General features: G+C 43.7%; 1 long non-coding RNA gene across 2 annotated transcripts in view; it reads left to right on the forward strand.

Annotated features, from left to right (window-relative positions):
* The window catches only part of LOC144612953 (uncharacterized), an 87,414-nt gene that overhangs the window by 57,374 nt on the left and 10,644 nt on the right, over positions 1–19,396 (forward strand). Inside the window, exon 4 of one of the 2 annotated variants that reach the window (XR_013550183.2) lies at positions 7,879–9,056. The exons of the other annotated variant lie outside the window; for it this stretch is intronic. This is a non-coding gene — a long non-coding RNA (uncharacterized LOC144612953). Of the gene's footprint in view, positions 1–7,878; positions 9,057–19,396 lie in introns of those variants that run through there. 2 annotated transcript variants of the gene reach the window in all.

Here is a 19,396-nt window from a genome sequence, read left to right on the forward strand (position 1 = left end):
TAGAGTATGTAGTCTGTCAGAAGCATTGTGGGGGCCAGAACCTGGGTTTTCTTTGGATTTGAAATGAAGTATTAGGTTTCCTTTCTATTACAAAAACAACATGTCTACGCAAAAGCGGGCTTTTATGCATAGTGCTCAAGGTAATTGCCATGGGAAAGAGCTCAGTTAAAACTTCTTGCTTTTCAACACTCAATCAAATCATCATTTTCCCATTTTCTTACAAACTTTTTATAGCCATAACTTTAATGGTGGCGTAGCATCCTATCTATATCAATTATTTGCTCTTAGTAATATTAAGTATTTTCTGTGAAACTCATGTGTATCCAAGGTCGCAGTATATTTCTTCCTGTGGGTTACAGTGGTTTTAATTTGTTTGCCAAATGAAGTGTAATTGACATGCAACATTTTATTAGTTTCAGACATACATAATAATTCGATATTTGTATACTTTGAGAAATGATTGCCATGGTAAGTTTAGTTAACATATGTTACCTTACATAGTATAAAATTATTTTTTCTTGTGGTGAGAATGTTTAAGATGTACCAATTGTACATCAGTATCTTAACACAGTAAACATATATTTATCATTCATGCGACAGTACAAGATGGGTTCTCCTTCTCAGCAGGTGATGGCCATCCTCCATGTAGTGATTCAGAAACACAGATCTCTTCCCAATTTGTGGCTTCACAACCAGTTCTAAGTCGTGGCCATGCATACACAACACACAGAACGGATCCTACAACTAGTTCTAAGTCGTGGCCATGCATACACAACACACAGAACGGATCCTGCAACAAAGAATTTCTGGCTCAAAATGTCAATAGTGCCAAGGTTGAGAAATACTGCCCAAGAGACACATTATCTTCTGCACCCAGCCAGCTAAATAGGGAAGCAGAGGAACTGATTAAGATAAAACCACATTGTAAATGCCTTGACTTGGAAACACTAGTCACATGATTCCCGCCTGAATGTAAGAGGTCTAAGAAATGGGTCCGGGTGGGCAGCTGCTTCCAGCAACAGCTCTTTTTGGGGGGAGCAAGAATTTCTAGTGAACAGCTAGCTAACTTGTCAGAGGGGTCAATGGCAGGATTTGAATTGTATATTTGCATGGCTACTCACAACACTGCTGAAGCCTCAATCTGAGCTAATAAAACCAGTGATATATAAACGCAACCCCGAACTCCTCCTTGGGCTCCAGATCATCTGATGTCCTATTTGATATATTATTCAGTGTCACAAACAACACAGCCAAACAGAACTTTTGGTCTTCCCACCGAAATTTTATCTCTCTCATCTTTTCTGTCTCAGCAAATGATGACACCATGCTTCTCCCCACTTTCCTACACCCTCCTCCAATTGTTCAGCAAGTCTTTGCAGCTCTATCCCCAAGATGCCCTGCAGGTATTACCATGGACCATCATTTCTAGCCTGAACAACCACAGTAACCTTCCAATTGACCTCTCTGTAACCTCTCTTTTCCCACTACAGTTCATTCATATAACCAAAGTGTACTTTATAAACGTAAAGATTATTTCTTTTTTAAAAAAAGAAGTTCATTTATCTTGAGAGAGAGAGAGAGAGAGCACAAGATGGGCAGGGGCAGGGAGAGAGGGAGAGAGAATCCCAAGCAGGTTCTGCACTGTCGGCTCAGAGCCCGACGTGGGGATCGATCTCATGAACCATGAGATCATCATGTGAGCCAAAATCAAGAGTCAGGCACTCAGCCAACTGAGGCCACCCAGACACCCCTGTAAAAATTATTTCTGTACATCTGGTGCCAGATCGCTCTCTTGAGTGCCTTGGCACATGCCCCAGCAAGGGTCGTGTAAGACCCATTCACTTCACTCCACTGTTCCTCTGGGGTCTGCACACTCTCCCTTCACTCAGGTTCAGTTCCCTGAACCTGCAACTGGCACTGGTTTGGTGGCTTCTAGATTCACCACGGTCACCTTCTTTGTACCCTTCTAGGAACGTGGCGTAGTTTTGTAAAATGGAGAGTCAGTTTGTCAAAATGGAGCAGCTGATTTGTCCAAGTCCATGAACTTCACCATAGTCTACAACACTCACCATGATATGGCCCCCTAATCTCATCTTCTGCCTTTCTCCACCACTGCACTGAAGACACACTGGTGTGCACTCTCTCCCTCTAATGTGCCAGGTCTCATGGGTCTCAGAACGTTCATGTTTGGTGCTCCCTTTCTCCTTGGAGCATGCTTGCCTGGATGCTTGCCCACCTGCCTCCTTCTCATCTTTCCAGCCCAAGGTGCTATCTCCTCAAAAGGGAAAACACTCCTGAAATGGCTGTTACCACCCACCTCCACCTCTCCAAACCTATATCCTATCTCCTTGTTTCAGTTTCTCCAGAACACCTACTACAATCTGGAGTGGATACATTTTTGCTTGTATACTGTTTGTCTCCCCACCCCAGATTGGAAGCTCCATGAGGGCAAAGGCTTTGCCAGTCTTGTCTTTCACTGTACCCCCAGTTCTAGAACAGTACCTGGTTAATACCAGCATGTGGTTAATACATAGTCATTGAATCATTGAACCAACAGGAGAATATTGGAGCCCTAGAAGAGTAGAGAATGGTGAATATGAGGACTTAGCTCCAGCTTTGCAACAGATCTCATAGGCCCAAAAATCCCACAGGTCTTACAGATCACATTCCCTCCTCTGTAAACCTCTTTTCTTACCCAGGAAAAGAGCTTCCACAAAGGCCTCCTAAAAGCACAGATGGGAAGATCTTTAGACTTAGTAAAGAATTTTCTCTGGGGCCAGCAAATGGTTATCATTTGTGGCTCACTTCAGAAACCTCTGTGTACCTACCTATATGTGACTTCTGACCTGCTCTCCTTCCAGGCCACACACAGAATGCCATTACTAGGGGAGAGTTGGAGGCCTTGTTATTATTATTATTATGAAAATAATAATAATTATTATATTATTGTCCTCACCTCTCCACACTCGAACTAACCTCTATTATCTTTTACTCTGGCATATTCAGGCTGCCCTCTCACTTTCTTGAACAACCAAGATTGCTCTGTGCTTTTGAAAAGTGTCATAGTCCAAAAAACTAGATCCTTAGCCTGATACATCCCTAGAAAGTTCTTGTGGTTGACCACCTGGCTGCTTCCTGGCACCCACGTCAGGCTGAGATGCTGCTTTGGGTGCACACACGGATAGCAGCAGCCTCGCCTTTGATGTCCTCTTTCATCCCTCTTCATTGTCCTTTACAGACTGGGTTCCCCATTCTTTCAATTAATAGCTATTTATCGAGCATTGAACTGGGCTTGAAAATGGATACAAGCAGAGGCACATCTGCTGTGAAGTTAATAAAACTTAGGCTGCAAGACCCACGGTCACATGGATTTTTTAAAATTTACTGAAGTGAAATATTTTGACTGAAGTTTAGTTAAAACTGTCCTTCCACTCTGTCTTCCCTTCACCACACTAACCCTTGTGCAGGGTTGCCATAGTATTTTTGGAATTCTGCTGAGGTGAAGGTGAATTGGAGATACATTTAGTTTGGATTTAATAGGGTGTATTTATATGGTTCACAGTCGTGTCTGTAGATAACAGTTATGTCACTGTGATTCATCTTGGTGTAGGATTGCTTCTAGAAATACTCCCAGAACTCACTGCGCCAACTTATCCAGCATCATGATATGAAGGCACACAGCCAGATGTCATACCATGATATGAATGCACTATGTAGAATCTGGACTTGTAAATACATGAGAAAGGGAGGGTCACCTAGGCATGAGATTACAAAGGCAGAAGCTGGTCTGTGGGAATTCATCCAGTCATCAAACATATAAAATCACATGCAGAGATTTCAATTCTCATGGACATCTAGGCAAAGAGAAATTTCTCTCTGTGTCTGTAGAGTACAAACTCTTATAGGAGTAATTCTATACTTTATTTTTTAGTTTTTAGTTTATTTATTTTTTCAAGAGAGTGCATGAATAGGAATTAGCGGCAGAGGGAGAAAGAAAAAAAAGAGAATCCTAAGCAGGTTCCACCCTCAGTGCAGGGCCTGACATGGGGCTCAATCCCACAACCATGAGATCAGGACCTGAGCCAAAATCAAGAGTCGGTCGCTCAACAGACTGAGCCACCCAGGTGCCCCAGAAGTAGTACTATAAATAGCAAATATGTCCTGTGTCAGTCGATTGTTTAGCATCCCAATTATTTAATTTAAAGTATTAAAAAATTGATTTTGATCAACCATCTTGGAGGAAAGACTTCTGGGTCCGGCATTATCCTTCTATTGTTTCGTTCTATAAAGTTATTGTCATATGAAGAGGTGATCAAAGAGTACATAGCCAAATAGAAACAGTATGCTATTGGCAGTGTGGGGAGAGGGTTGGATTACAATGTTTGTGGTGTTTCTCAGCATTTAAAATTGTTAAATTTACTTCCACTTCTATTTTTAATCTGAATAAATATTTAATTTTCTTAAATACTCCCATGGTTGGTAAGCTAACTAACTGGGTCATCTCCTGGATGCAGGTACATATGACGTATTTCTGATTATTTACAAGCTTCCAATAGACATTAAATGAGTCCGGGATAGGAAAAAAGGTGAAGAAATTATCAGAATGTATTTGACACTCCTTCCATCTGCCAATCCCCCATTCCCCTCATTTCTCCTAAAAATAATCCCCAACAAATTAGACTCTTAATAATCATATTCTTGAGGGAAATGAAGGGGCTAAATTGTGGTGTGTGTTATAGGTCAAATTAGGCAACTCTCTTCTTTCCCTTCGGCCATCGCCATCAAGAGGAAAGCCAGCAAGTGTGACAGGGCTAAGTGTTACCCTTGACTTAAGCGTCCTAACACAAGTCCTAAGAAGGGACTTTCTGATCTTCATGGGTCAGTCACTCTGAGGGCTAGAAGACCCTGAATGCAGTCACAGCGTGACGTCAGTGAATGTTCTTTCTAGAAGCCTGCATCTTTTCTTCCTTCCCTGCTTAGATTATAATGATTAGTCAACTGATTTCCAAACATTCAGTGAATGTTTGACTCAGGTGAGCCACTTACAGCAGAACTTGAACTACAAATTGGGTACCATGCTGCCCAACCCTACCCTTCAATTCTACACAGAGTTGTTTGCAAAAGACCTGTCAAATGGAGCCTGCTTACCAATTGATCATCAACTGTGGCTATCATTTTCTTCATAAAAGAAAATGAAGTACATCACGGTTTTCCAACAAAAATTAACCAGAAATGTAAAGGGATTAGAATCAGAACAGTAGGTGAAGCAGCCAGCAATTAATCATTTACTACAGGGTGGGTGACCTTTACATTGAAGGTAACAGGTATAATTAAACAGCCTCTTGCTGAGTGGGTGTTGAAACTGAAATTCTCTAGGCCTGACTCATGGCTTTCCACCTGGTTCCTGGCTCTTTCCGACTTGGTTGGGAGGCAGGTTGCCTCTCATAACAAACTCTGGGAAATCCCCGCCTCAGGACTGCCTTGGAAAACACTGCCAGTGTTTTACTTTGTCATTTAAAGTTTGTTTGTGTGCTGGGCCAGGAGAAGCCTGCAAGCAGGTACTTGAACTGGGTGGAATGAAAGCCTAGGGATCAAATAGCACCCTAGACCCATTGCCAAGGCCAAGGGAGGGACAGAGACCTAATCACAGAAAGTGGCTGCAGCTGCACTCCAAAGCTGTTATTATTGTCTTGCTGTAGCCCCTGAAACCTTGTTTATTTCCTGTTTCAAACTTCTGGAGGTATACCCCGCAGGACAGTTATTAAGGGCAATAACATCACAGCCCAGTGAGGTGGGCTAGCCTTTTTTGTTTCATTTGGGTGGTACCATCTTAAATATTATGAAGTCCAAAGCAATTTTGGCTTTGCAAACTCCTTTTTTATCCATAGATATCTTCTGATCCCTGCCTCCAGGACCCCCTGCCCCCACGTCTCCCCATTCTTGGCTTCCCCTGTGAAACCAGAGACTTTTAAAGGTGATCAAGCTGATGATGCTTAGTTCAGGTTCCATGTTTCTCTCAAGTATGAAATCCTCTGAATCTGATGGGAGAGGAGAAGGAAGTAAAACTGGATAGTCTAAATAATTTATAGTTAAAGCCAAGATTTATGAGGGGAATTACTGCACAGAGCTTGGTTTTGTGTGTCTTTGGACCTGGGAGCCAGATTCTACCCTTTGACTGCCCACATGTGTCTCTCATGGCTCTTTGGCACCACCCTTCCGGGGTGCAGGGAAAGCTACAAGTGTCCCATAAGCTTTGGTCCTGAAAGCCAGAGGAGAGTGGCCCTGCTGGTGTTCTTGGTAATTAGCATGTGGCTCTTCAAGATGAAAAAGAAAGACTTTGTGGTAGCAGAGGAGGAAGCAAAAGGAAGCAGAGAAGGAACCACAGACTGTGGGAAACACTCCCAGGGAGACCAGGCCCGGGGGAATGCAGGATGCGCCTTAGACCCTTGAGTCCTGTCTGGCCCCTCCTTTTGCCAAGGAGGTAGACATTAGAGTGGGACCATTTTTGGAGCCACGAGTTAGAATCAGATTCTACTTCGGGCCGGCCCTGCTAAAATTCATTTTGAGAAGTTCAAAGACTGGAACAGAAGAAAACTGAAATTCTAGCATCCTTTCACATGTGCGCACGTGGGCGTGCACACACGCACACACACACACACACACACACACACACACACACACACACACTGCTTGATGAAGATATAGGGCAAAGTGAATTAATAAACCACACTTAAAACAGTACCTAACACATAGAAGATGCTATAGAAGCACTATATGATTTCCTGCTTTAACTATGAACAACTATTATTATTACTATTATTGGATTTTGACTTTGCTTTCAAAGAATTGATTTTGAACATGAAAGTGTGGGTAAGAAATCCCAGCCATATTCTTGCTTTTCTCAGTAACCCCACATGAGTAGGCAAAGCAATGAGCTAAAGGAGATGGTGTACCTGGGGTGGAGGCCAGGGGAAGCTACGAGAAGGCAGGGCAGTGGGAGGCACGCTGAACACAAGAATAAGCCTGGTGGATGGCTTGTGTATAAGTACAGCTGTTTGCCTGACTCTCCACTGTAGGGGAAAGAGCCAGAGAGAATGAGGCCAGGATCTGAACCCTCAGCTGTGAATTACCTAGCTGTGAAAATTACTGAGTACCTCTGAGCCACCAGCTCCCCTTTTACAAATGGATATGATTAAGCCACATCCCGGGGGAGGAGCAGAAAACTAAGTGACTCTGGGGATCAGCTTGCTTTGGCCCCTCACAGTATTGAGGGGATTTTATTAGCTGGAGTCTACAATGGAGCAAAAGAAATTAGGAAAGAAAGGCAAAATCCACACTATGGGATGACATCTAAGTAATCTACTCAGCAGTTAACTGGAACATAAATGAACACATACAGTCAGTTACAATTCATATCCATACCTAATCAAAGAGTAAATGATCCCGGCAGGCTTTTGGATCCTCTCTCAGTGAGAGATCTCAGGACTTATCCAGGTGGGCCTAACCTAGGGGAATGCCTGACCTGGTCCTTTTCCTGCTCAGATCCTTTTAGGACTTTTTCCATGTTTATTGCTTGGTTGGTTGTGGTCTCTGGTCTTCCCCCATGTGCCCCACAAGTATTCAGCCCATGTTGGTCTGCCTGGAACCATCTATTCCATCTATCACAAGTTTCCAATTGCAGCCAATTCTTACTGTTTTTAGTTCAGGATTTAAGAATCTTTACCTTTATTTTTATAACCATTGCTGGTCCCAAACTCATTTTTTCCCCTCAGTAAAATTGGAATAATCTCATAGGGTTGTTAAAAAAATAATATTTTCTATTCAGTTAGCACAATGCTTGTCACCTATATATAAAAATATTTTTAATGTTATTTACAGTCATCACCGTCATCATCTTCATAATTCGATTGTGCTACTCTTTAAACTGGCTCCCAGAAGATGCCTTTTGAAATCACTTGTAGCAGTTTCTCTTTTACATCAGAAGATGGTTTTATGAATCACCCCGATGCTTGGCAAAGAGAAGACAACTTTCAAGTGGAGGGCTACGAACAAAACAAAACGAAACAAAAAACTAATTCCCCTATGATGCAAGTCATTTACTTTATGACTCCTTCCTCAGTCCCACTTGAAACCTACCTGAGTGTAATTTCATTGTTGAATTATTTAATGCCACTCAGATAGGAGCTTTCATAGGGAGTTACGTTACCTCCAAGGAGCTGCCTGGCCTACGTATCTTAAATTCGTGATGGAATCAACATAACCTCATTTTAACATGTTACCATTCTACTCCTCTTTAGAGCTATTCAAATGCTAAGTTTGGACAGCACATAGAAGCCTAGATTCAGTTCACCCAGGGAAGTGGAAACTGGTAGAAATCAGCAGGCCTTCTATAGATTGGGCATCCTCAGGGATGGTGTGTAAATAAGTTGCTGCTGAGATCATGACATTTGGGATCAAATCCCAGACGAGAACACAATAACGTAAGGAAAGGGACAGCCCATTCAGTGTAATGTAACTGGCCTGGCATGAGGTGGCCCGGATGACACCAGGCACCAGAGAGAGACCCTGTGTTCAGCAGACAGGAGCACTCCATCCACCAGGAAGAAGTGCAGTAAGCACGAGGAGGATGATTTCCCAGATTTTGCGTTAGTCTGGTCGACACCTCCCTTGAGATTAGGCAATTAGCTTTGTTTTGATTCTGCGCTCACTGAGAAACCTTCTAATTCTTTCATAAGTCACCCTAGGCACCTTAATTCCCAAAGGGGTCCCCTGGATTACGGGAATGAATATTTCATTCACTGGAATGGTAACACCATCTCTGTAGGGAATAAATTTGCTTTGTGGCATAGAAATCAGTTGTCCATGAGTTTAGCATGACGCAGGCCCTCTGGGTCTAGTCAGCTCCAAGCAGATCTGAAAAATAGAAATTTAGCATCAGAAAGGACCCAAACTCTCAATCACTGTTTTCTTAAATTGTGTTGTGCTTCAGTGTCCTCATCTGCAAAGCAAGGGAAAATAATAGCGCCTGTTTCGTATGGTTGTTGAGAGGATTTATGATTTAGTAGGTGTAAATTATTTATATGTAAGTGTATATATGAAAGGATTTAACATATGGAAGTACTTCGAATGGTGTCTGTTATTCATAGCGACCCCACGAGACACTCCCCAGAGTACCCTGTTAGAAGCAGCCCCCTGATGTCACTCTGCCTTAGGCTTTCTTACATGGCCCTCGAAGCACTTACCTCCTCCATCTACTCCTCTCTGAAAACTAGAGACTTCAAATAAAAGCTGCATGCAATGTGCCTTCGTGGGCATGTGACCTGTGCTTAGTTTAATGCTTGGCTCTTGGCCATCTTGAAGTCCCTAATAATTTTTCAAAAAGGGACCCCACATTTTTATTTTGCACTGGGCCCTACAAATTACGTAGCTGACTCCATGTGACCAGTGAGTAGTCAAGTGGCCTCAAGAAGGCTATTTCCTTTCCAGATGGCTCTTAGTTTTTTGTTTTTTGTTTTTTGTTTTTGTTTTTTAATGTTTATCTGAGTCAGCACAGAGCCCGATGCGGGGCTCAAACTCATGAACCGTGAGATGACCTGAGCCGAAGTCAGATGTTTAGCTGACTGAACCACCAAGGTACCCCTATCTTAGCTCTATGGATGTTGTGGAGACAAGGATGAGAGAGATGAGATTAATATGGCCAGAGACCCAGGCTTGCCAATGAGCAGAGCGGAGGCTTCTTGAATGTGTAGCAATGTTTCCAGGCTACAGGCAATAAATTATTTCCCAGGGGTCTCAGTAGACTCAAAGAAAACTAAGAGAAACTCTGGATGTACTTCCCCTCTCTACCAATTTCCCAAAATAACAAACATACTTGGTAATTCATAGTGAAATGATTTGAGTTACCCAGAGATACGGAGAAACCAGCTTGGCTTTCAGCACAGGGAATGAGCGCCCTTCGAGCACCTGGCCACTGCTGGGAAACTAAAAGCACAGTCATTTTGGCTGGAGCCTTCCAGTGGAGATTATTGTGGGGAAGGGGGAAACATGACCGCTTCAGACAAGCAGCTGAAGCCATGTACCCTTAAAGGTGACCTCCGCATCAACCACAGAAGCAATTGCTTTGACTTCCAGCAGGGTAACCCCAGTGAACTGGGAGCCTGTGTTAGGGTCCCTGCAATATGTTGCCTACTTCAGTGGGATTTCCACTAAATTCAGTAATGGGAGTGAGAGGCATAGTGTTTTGAGGGCACTATTGTAAACTGTTCCTTCTTTGAGTTTCTAAGTTTGGAGCGGCCCAAAGAGAAAGGATTCTACAAATACTCAGTCTCCTTATTCTCGTATGTCTGTACTTTGTTCATACAGTAGGTCTGACTTTGACCCTGGAAGACATTACCGGGTTCGTTCTTTCATCTTCTGATTCCCCATCTGTGGCCCTGAAGTGCCAACGTAATTTCCCAACAGTTACCAGCAGCACAGATAAATGGATGAGCTTTCTGAAACGCTGCTTCAAATCCCCTTTTAGAGAAATCCATCTAAACATCCCGTTCCCAATAATTCAGTTTCTTTGGACACTTCAGTTCACTTTGTTCTGATTTTAGAAGCAAGAAATGCAGCGCAAGATATTTCTGAGCTGGGAATTCGCCTTCCCGTTGCAGAAGTGCAACAGCAACCCCAGAGAGAAAACTTTCAAGTCTGCAGAGAAAACAAGGGCTGGAAAAATGTTTGTTTATTGCCAGCTCTCCCCACAGCCACTTACATAAGAGCTCGTGCTGAGACAGGCTGTCCTGCCCAGACTCAGGATCAAGAGTTATGCTCCTTGGGATGATGACAGAAACAATGTGGGAACCACAGAGCCGTGGCCTGTGACGCAGTCCAGGAAGGAAAACCAAGTGTTGTGTGGCGATTAGTCCTTTCACAATGGTGTGATGGCTTCCTGGGCTGTTTTCAAGCTCACGGGGTATGGCACAATCTGGGGGGCAGGAGGGAAGGCTCTGTGAGAGAGATACAGCTGAAGAATGGTTCCTCGTTTTCCCAGTTTGAAGATAAAACAATGCACAAAACTGTGTGAGCTGACGGGCAGAGTCAAAAGTTCAGCTATCTCCTGACCTTCCAGATCCATTCTGACTCTCAAGCTACATAAATAAACACTATATCCAAATCTGGGAGCATTTAAAAAGTTTGGACGAATTTGTGTAGATTTTGTTCAACTGTTTACTGCACTATATAGATTTTTTTTTCTTTGCAAAACAAACATGAAAAACTAAGTCTGCCAGAAAAAAAAAAAATGCAAAAGCCTTTTACAGCTTGCCTCCCCCCTTGCTGTTACTGAAAAGCAGATGTGACGGGCAGAGATGCAGGCCTGTAATCAAGCTCGTGAAGCAGCCACGAGGCAGTCTAAACTATTCTCGACAGCCTCCCTCTACAGGAGACGCCACAGCCTCTTTGAGTAGACTGTGCCAGGCTTTAAGTGAATATCAAAAAAACATCTTCCATATGTTTTAACTTAACTTCTGGTTTAAACGCAGGCCCATTCATTTTGTTCCCTCCTTCACAGCCTTCATGAGTAATTGTCCACTGACTTTGCTGCTTGCCATTCATACCTGGGTGTGCGTTTTTCTTACTCCAGACACCTAACTCTTAGCGTCTGTCGTCACAAATAAGGTTTCTGCTTATTGCTTTGGAATGACAGGTTGCAACTAGCACAACCTTATACACGTACAAGATACTCAGTCAGCATTTTGCTGATGGAGTAATCTCTCTTTCTCTCTCTCTCTCCTTGCTTCTCCTGATACATTTTTCACTTCCCCCCCCTTCCCTGATTTTTCTTTCTTTTCTTCTCCCTCTGCCACCCAAACTTTGTGCTTACCAGTGCATCTACTGAGTACTCTCTAAAGCCCTGATTTACACCAAACAAGTAACATGATGTCCACAAAATAGAACAACACTCACTTTGGGACCCCAACTTTGGCCTGAATCTATGTGAGTCATAATTTATTGGAACCAAGCTGAGGTTCAAAAGAGCAAAGGTAGTGGGACCCTATGTATCACCCTTGGATTCTTTCTCACTGGACCTCACACATAAGAATCTTTCTCACCTGCGTGATTTCCCATTCTTTCTTCCTCCTGACTCTTCTGCAGATCATCACGGACAAGATGGACTCTGAAACTAATAGTTTCTGATCTTTCATTCACTTTTCAGCATCTCTAGGAAAGAGGAAAACTGGGAAAGGTTCTAAATTATTCAGACTCATGGGTTACAAATGGAAGAAACACATCTTAAACCAGCTTAAGCCTAATTTATTTGTTCATATAAACAAGACATAAAAATGTCTTGTTTGACATTTGAGGATTGAGGGATATCCTCAGGACTCTCTCATTCTCTCTCCTTTTTGCTCTTGCTTGATGCCATTTTCCCATACCAGCTTCTCCATGGAGGTGGGGACATGGCCATGGGCAAAAGCTCACTTCCTCATATATAGCTCATGACCTGAGCAGACAGGATTTTCCTGCCTTTTGCCCTGTGGATTGGGAAAAAACAAAAAAAAATGAAACAAACAAACAAACAAAAAAAACAAGATTAGATGCTTATTGGCCCATTCACTATGGCTAAACATGTGAGGTATGTGATGGGCTCTCCTGGGTCTCCTGTGGTCAGGGGGATAGCATGTGTCTGTTATCAGAGGAAACAGGAGGGGGAGTTCTAGGAAGACTAAATAAGAGTCAATATAGCATCTGAGGAAAAGAGAGCTCTGTGAAGACACCAGGTCTATTGGCAGATGACTCCTCCCTTGTATCTTCCTCCCTATCCTCATAGCCCCATAAGTGAGAGTTAAATACTACAGGTACTCTAAGGGTTCTCAGACCCTTTTCATGAAGATATAACAACAGTCAATATCCTACCATCCTGGCAGAGAAAAAATGGGGACAGTTTGTCTGACTTTCCTACCAACACCAAGAAGTAATTAGAGGTAAAACTTGGGATTCACAAAAAATTACAGACTCAGAGAATTGGAGAAGATTTAAGGAAATCTAGATTTCTTATCTCTGCCAGAGCTTTACAAAGAAGGGTGACGATGGGTGGTAAAAGACCTTATAGAGGGTCTTGCATTAGGTGAGAGGCTGGACAAAGAAACTCCTAAAGGTCCTTTAGACTCTGAGAGACCATGAGTCTGTGAAACCATCCCAACTTGCAATCGGTTGATTCTTAAATTGTTCAGGACATTATCTCACTCCCCCATGCTTACTGATTTTAATGGCCAGCAAGGCTTGTAGTAGGGGATTCCATCCAAATATCTCATATAAACAACCCCCCCCCCCCCCCCGAGCCCCGACCCAGCCTTAGCAGAGTAAGCCCAAGCCTGGGAATTCTCAGACCTTTAGAAACTAGAAAGACTTCTACTGGCCCTCATCCCATTTTAGCCAAAATTTGTGAGCCTCCTTTTCTATAAATTTTGGCATTTCTGTTCCTTTTCTTTGTGTCTTGACCATATTAATCAGATCACAGCTGAGAAGAGAAGCCTGAGGTTGAATACAGAGACCTAGAATATCTTCATACTAACTTTTTCTGATCACAAAGAATTCAGGAAGTCAAGAAAGCAAGAGAAAGAGTTGATCTTCGTTCTCATTTTCCTACTCTCTTCAGAAAAATAACCCCCAAAGATGTTCATATCCTAATCCTTGGAAACTGTGAATATGTTATGTTATGTGGCAAAGAGGAATTCCGGCTGCTATTAAGCTGACTTGAAGATAGGAAGATTGACCAGGGAAGCCCACTGTAATCCCAAGGGTCCTTCAAATTAGAAGAGGAAGGCATGAGAGGAAGAGTAATACAATGTAAGAAGGACTCCACACACCACTGCTGGCTTGAAGACAGAAGAAGGGAGCCATGAGCCAAAGAATAGGGGCAGCTTCTAGAAACTGTAAAGGCAAGGAAGCAGATTCTTCTCTGGAGCCTCCAGAGAGGAAGGAAGCCCTGAAAACACTTAGATTTTAGCCCTGTTAGACCCACACCAGACTTCTGACCTACAGAACTGCAAGATAACAAATTTGGGTTGCCTAAGCCACTAAATTTGTGCCTGTCTGTGACAGACAAGATAAGAAACTAACACATTTCCTATCTCTTTCCTGTGTATCCTGAAATGTTAGGTTCCTTAGGATTCCAACTGCCAAACTATATAGAGACAAGAGAGTTTAGCAGACAAGGAAAACAGACTTGATTGACTCTGTTATGACTTCACTTTGTGACGTTGGATAAATCAGTTTCTCTGGCCCTCAGTTTCCACATCTGTAAAGTGAAGTAGTTTTATTAAACAGTCTCAAAAGCCTTTTTCCCTCCAAGTTCAGAGATTTGATATCCTTAACCTTTTCTTCCTGGTGTAGAATGCTCTGCAAGCCCTAGCCAACCATCCCCACCACAGCTCATGGCAGAGCTTTGGATAGGGAGAAAAGGTCCGTGTGGTCACAGCTCTCTTGGGTCTTACCCACAGCGAGCGAGGGCAGAAGTGGTCATAGTAGGCACAGCAGCTGCCCAGTTTGCCATCTGTACTCAGGAAGAAAATATTTAGTGCTAAGTAAGCACTGTAGGGGCTAAGGTGCTGGAGAATCCCTAAACCCAGGTGATGACAGAGGTCCTCCTGAAGGAGGGGAGGCTGTGTTAGCTTTGGATAAGGATATTCAGTGCATCAGTAGTGGCAAGAGGCAAGGCCCAGAATGAGCTGGGCGTGGTGAATAGACCAAGCTGATAGAAGAGAAAGGTGTTGTTGTGGACATAAAGTTAGAAGGACATGTTAAAACCGGATGGTAGGGGCCTTAAAAAATTCCAGGACAAGGATATAAAGACTGAGCGACCTCCTTTTCCAAAATACATTTTTAAATTTATTTATTTTGAGAGAGAAAGTGAGGGAGGAGCAGTGAGAGAGGGAGAGAGAGAGAATCCTAAGCAGGCTCCCCACTGTCAGTGTGGAGCCCGATATGGGGCTCGAACTCACGAACTGCGAGATCATGACCTGAGCCAAAACCAAGAGTCAGGAGCTTAAGGGACTGAGCCACCCAGGTTCCCGAGTGACCTCCTTGAGGCTGCACTGCATTTTGTGCCATGTCATATGCACAAAGCTTAGTATAGTGCCAGACACATAATAGGTGCTGAACACAATAGGTGCTCAATGTTTCTTGAATGAATAAGTGAACACAAACGTTTTTTCGAACAGGACACTGCCATAACCCATGATGAATTTAAAGAATGTAAGTGGGACCCCAGTGTACCAAATGGATTAGAGGAGGCAGGGGTGGAATGTCTGGATACCAGTCAAGAGTCTGCCAAACTGACGGAGACATAAAGGTCAAGCTGGGCGGCTGGGCAGTGTGAACTGAAACGAAGAGATCCATGTGCCATTAAGACTTTCTCTAAACCAGCCCAGCTGGGAGGATGTCCTTTTCATTCATGCGAATCTCCAAGGAAGGAGCACCCCCACCTCGTGAATAAGAGCAACGCAATAGCCCAGACAGGCCAGCACACACTGAACAGAAATCCTCAGGCAGCAATTTAAGCATCTGTAACCCACATTGTATTGTCAGTGGAAATGACCACTGATCTCTGCACAATTATTCTCCCTGTAATCAAAGCTGGTTCTTAGTTCACCCTTTCCTTCCCTAGACTCAACAACTCTGATTCCCCTAGTCATTTTCAGAGGCTCATTCACCAAGTCTTCTGATTGCTTATGTTCTTCTCCTCTGATTCCTTTCCAACTTCCCTCTCCCTGAAGTCATGCACCTGAATCAGTGTTGCTCTAGCCACAGTCATCTCTAAGTAGATGGCAAGGAGCATAGCTCTCCTCCAGGAGGGAGATGTGGCCTCATGGGAGCATTGCAGTTATGTTCCAAGCCCAGCCAGCCAAGGATGCTGACTGTCCTGACCTAGAGAGCCCCCACAGAAATCAGCAAGAAGCCCACCTCCAGACAGCGTCTGGCCTCAGATCCCAGAGGAAGTCACTGTCCTTTTCCTCTTCATCATCCTCTCTAAGCTTTCCTATCTTTGTATCAGCCAAAGCCCATACCGGCAAGGACAGAAGAGTAATTGATGGCCTTAAGGGATATCAAAGTGCTATTGAGCAAAAACACAACTCAACAGCCTCGCAGGTGCTTCCTGCAACAGGGAGGGAAAGAAGTGTCTTTAGAAAGCCCTAAATAACTCTAGGCAGGGATGTCAACTTGACAAATGACCCTCAAGAAATAGCCCCGTTGTTCTCTGGTGTGTGATTCATCCCAGCCGGTGCTGGTGTCGGGGGCAAGGCCCAGCCGTGAGTCCCGCAGTTATCACTTGGGGCTGCTCTTCAGCTCTCCTCTCAGGAGGGATAAGAAGGCATTGTCTTGGTTCCCTTGGCCCAAGTCACTCTGACCTTGTTCTCCAGTGGAATCCTGAATTTGTGCTGATTTGGTTTAAGCTGCATTAGGTGGAGGGTGGGCACCATGGGGAGACTCTCTGAGCATCCAGAGGTCCCCTGCCCTTTGATGTGAGCTCCCAGGGCTTCTTGCAATCATAGCAACAAACACCATGGGCTCCTCTGGACAGAGACCCCCTTTTCTCTCCCTGTTCTCAGTTCCTCAAAGAACTGGCCTAAGTGCTTGTCAAATGTTGGACTGAATAAGTGAAAAGATCCCAAGACCAAGAGTCATGATAGCTAGTTTCTGGTCTTGACTCTGATAATAAGTAGCTGAGATCATGACCATGCGTTCAAGTTCTCCGGGCCTCCTTATCCTTGTGTGTAGAATGAGAACGCAAGCTCTCAAATCCCCTCAAACTCAGACCATGAGGTACACAGAGGCCTGCAGGGGCTGGCTCGGGCTTGCACTCGCTCAGCAGAGCAAAGGTTGGGCAAATATGAGGCACTAGCAATTCCTTTGCACACCCAGCAACAGTCGTAAACAAAAATAGATTGAAAACCCAGGTAAAAGGTGCATAATAATTTCAATTAGTAGGTAGGCCAGGAGGCCCTCTCCAATGACACTAGATGCAGGTGTTGTGAGTAGCAACTGGACTGGCAGGCAGCCTTGCGCCCACACTTAACATAAATATGGCATTATCATCCCCCATGAGTTTACTGGGTCCTCTTCACCAAGGTGTCCTAGCCACCAGACTATGATGTACATTCTTTGGCTTATGATGTTTCTTCTGTGAAACAGCACAACAAATGAATTGTCCGAGGAAGGCTGTCCCACCAGCAGAGGCAATTTTGTATGTGTGAGTTCCAAAGAGGAGTCTCTACACAAGATGGGGATGAGTGGTTTGTAATGAAATCATGGGCATGTTCTAAGGAGACCAGCCAATGTGTCCCAACAGGGGGCCCATTTCTCAAAGCAATCATCTGATTAATTCCCCCTGGGTGGTGGATGTGCTCTGGGTTTTAATGCCCTTGGTTTTCATCAATGGCAGCTTTGTTAGTGTTAACAGAAAGCAAGACAAATGCTTTTGAAATCAAGGTCTGGTGGATGCCTGAATATGTGCCCCTCCCTGAAGATTATAATCTTCAGACTTAAGAATTGAATGAAATTGTCTTTTTTATGAAAAGGCATTTTAGCAACTGGAATTAAGGATCACAAAACCTTTCAGAGGTTTTAACAAGTTTCCCCTCTGGGAATCATTTTCAGTTCTTTTTTAACAGATCACTGATGCTCCTGATCACCGAGGCTCTTAGTGCGGGAGAAGTCAGTTAGTGAGGATTTGGACTTGTACTTCCTTTTCCCTTGCCTTTGTGGAAAGTGTCTAGTTACTCTTACACCTTGGCTTGGCTTAAGCAGGTGCTATGGTTTGACTGTGTCCCCCCAAAATTCATATGTTGAAATCCTGACTTCCAAAGATGCTGGTATTAAAAGGTAGGGCCTTTAGGGTGCTTAAGTCATGAAGGGGGAGCACTCATGAATGAGATTAGTGTTCTTATAAAAGAGACCCCACAGCACTCCCTAGCCCCTTCCACCACGTGAGGATACAATGAGAAGTCTATGACCCAGAAGAAGGCCTTCAGTAGCACCTAACCACGCTGGACCCTGAACTCAGACTTCCATTCTCCATAACTGTGACCAGTAAAAGGTTGTTGTTTAAAAGCCACCCAGTCTGTGGTATTTTTCATAGCAGCCCAAACGGACTACGAGAGCAGGTCTGACAGGAAGGGGCTCTGTTTCAGCTGTGGATCTTTGCCGGAGTCTGTATCTTCTGGGGGTTGGACAGACCATCCCACTGCAGAGTTAGACAAATAAAAGGAAAAATAGATACTCTTGCTCTGAGATACCAACACCTGCACACACACACACACACACACACGCATGCACATGTGTGTCTCTATCACTTGTTAGTTTGTGCTGAGTTAGCTTGCCTGAGTTGATTAACCTTTCTGAGCCTTGGTTGTCTTGTTTATAAAATAAGAAAAATAAAAGGACCAAATCATAATTCTGTTTCAAGGATTAATGGGGGGAAATGTACATCAAGCACTTACTTAGCACAACACCTAGAATAATTCAAAGTGTTCGGTAATTATAACAATAACAATAATGAAATGTAATAATAACAATAATGAAATCTCCTCTTTCCCAACAAAGAAGCTTCAGCCCCTCAGCACTCTACAAAAAGTCAGAGCTGACTCCACTTGGACTTTTCCATCAGGTTCCCTATGAGGCAGAAGTACAATGTAAGTTACAGGCTTTTCATATCTGTCGTTGCAAATAAGAACTGGAATTGAGATCATCTGCAGTTGTCTGAGTTTGAGGGGACTTGCCTTCTCATTTTACAGATGAGGATACAGAGGCCCAGAGACCTAGGGCACCTGGGCTAACTTACTAAGACCAGAGACTAGCTATTATGACCCTTGGTCTTGTGATCTTTTCATTTACCCATTCAACATTTGTCAAGTGCTTAAATGAGGTGGTTCTTTGAAGAACTGGGAAAAGGGTAAGGGCTAGAGTCCCTGCTCTCAGTGGTCTTTGTTGCTAAGATTGCAAAAAGCACTGGGAGCTAATATCAAAGGGAGAAAGACTTCTGGCTGCTCAGAGAGAGTGTCTCCCCATGGTTCTCATCCCTCCCGGAACGCAGCTCAAACCAATCCAGCACAAATCCTGAGAAGCAATCGGCAGTGTGCACAGGACCGAACCAAGGCCTCCATGCTGAGGCCTCTGCTTCAGGCCCTCCTTCCTTCTGAGTCCCTCTCTTTCTGACTGAAACGTGCATGTTTTTGCGCCATTAGTCAAAAAGCCTTAATTAGCAAGGGACCAATAGTTTCATAAATCTCAAAAAAGGACCAATATTTATCAGACACCCTCTCACTTGTACCCCTATTAGGTGAAACAAGAGAAAGACTCCCAATGACTGTTACTCTGGAACTCACAGTGTACGATCTATTTACTGAAACAA

The sequence above is a fragment of the Panthera onca genome, chromosome A1 (genome assembly GCF_046562875.1).
Source record: "Panthera onca isolate mPanOnc1 chromosome A1, mPanOnc1 haplotype 2, whole genome shotgun sequence".
NCBI lineage: Eukaryota > Metazoa > Chordata > Mammalia > Carnivora > Felidae > Panthera > Panthera onca.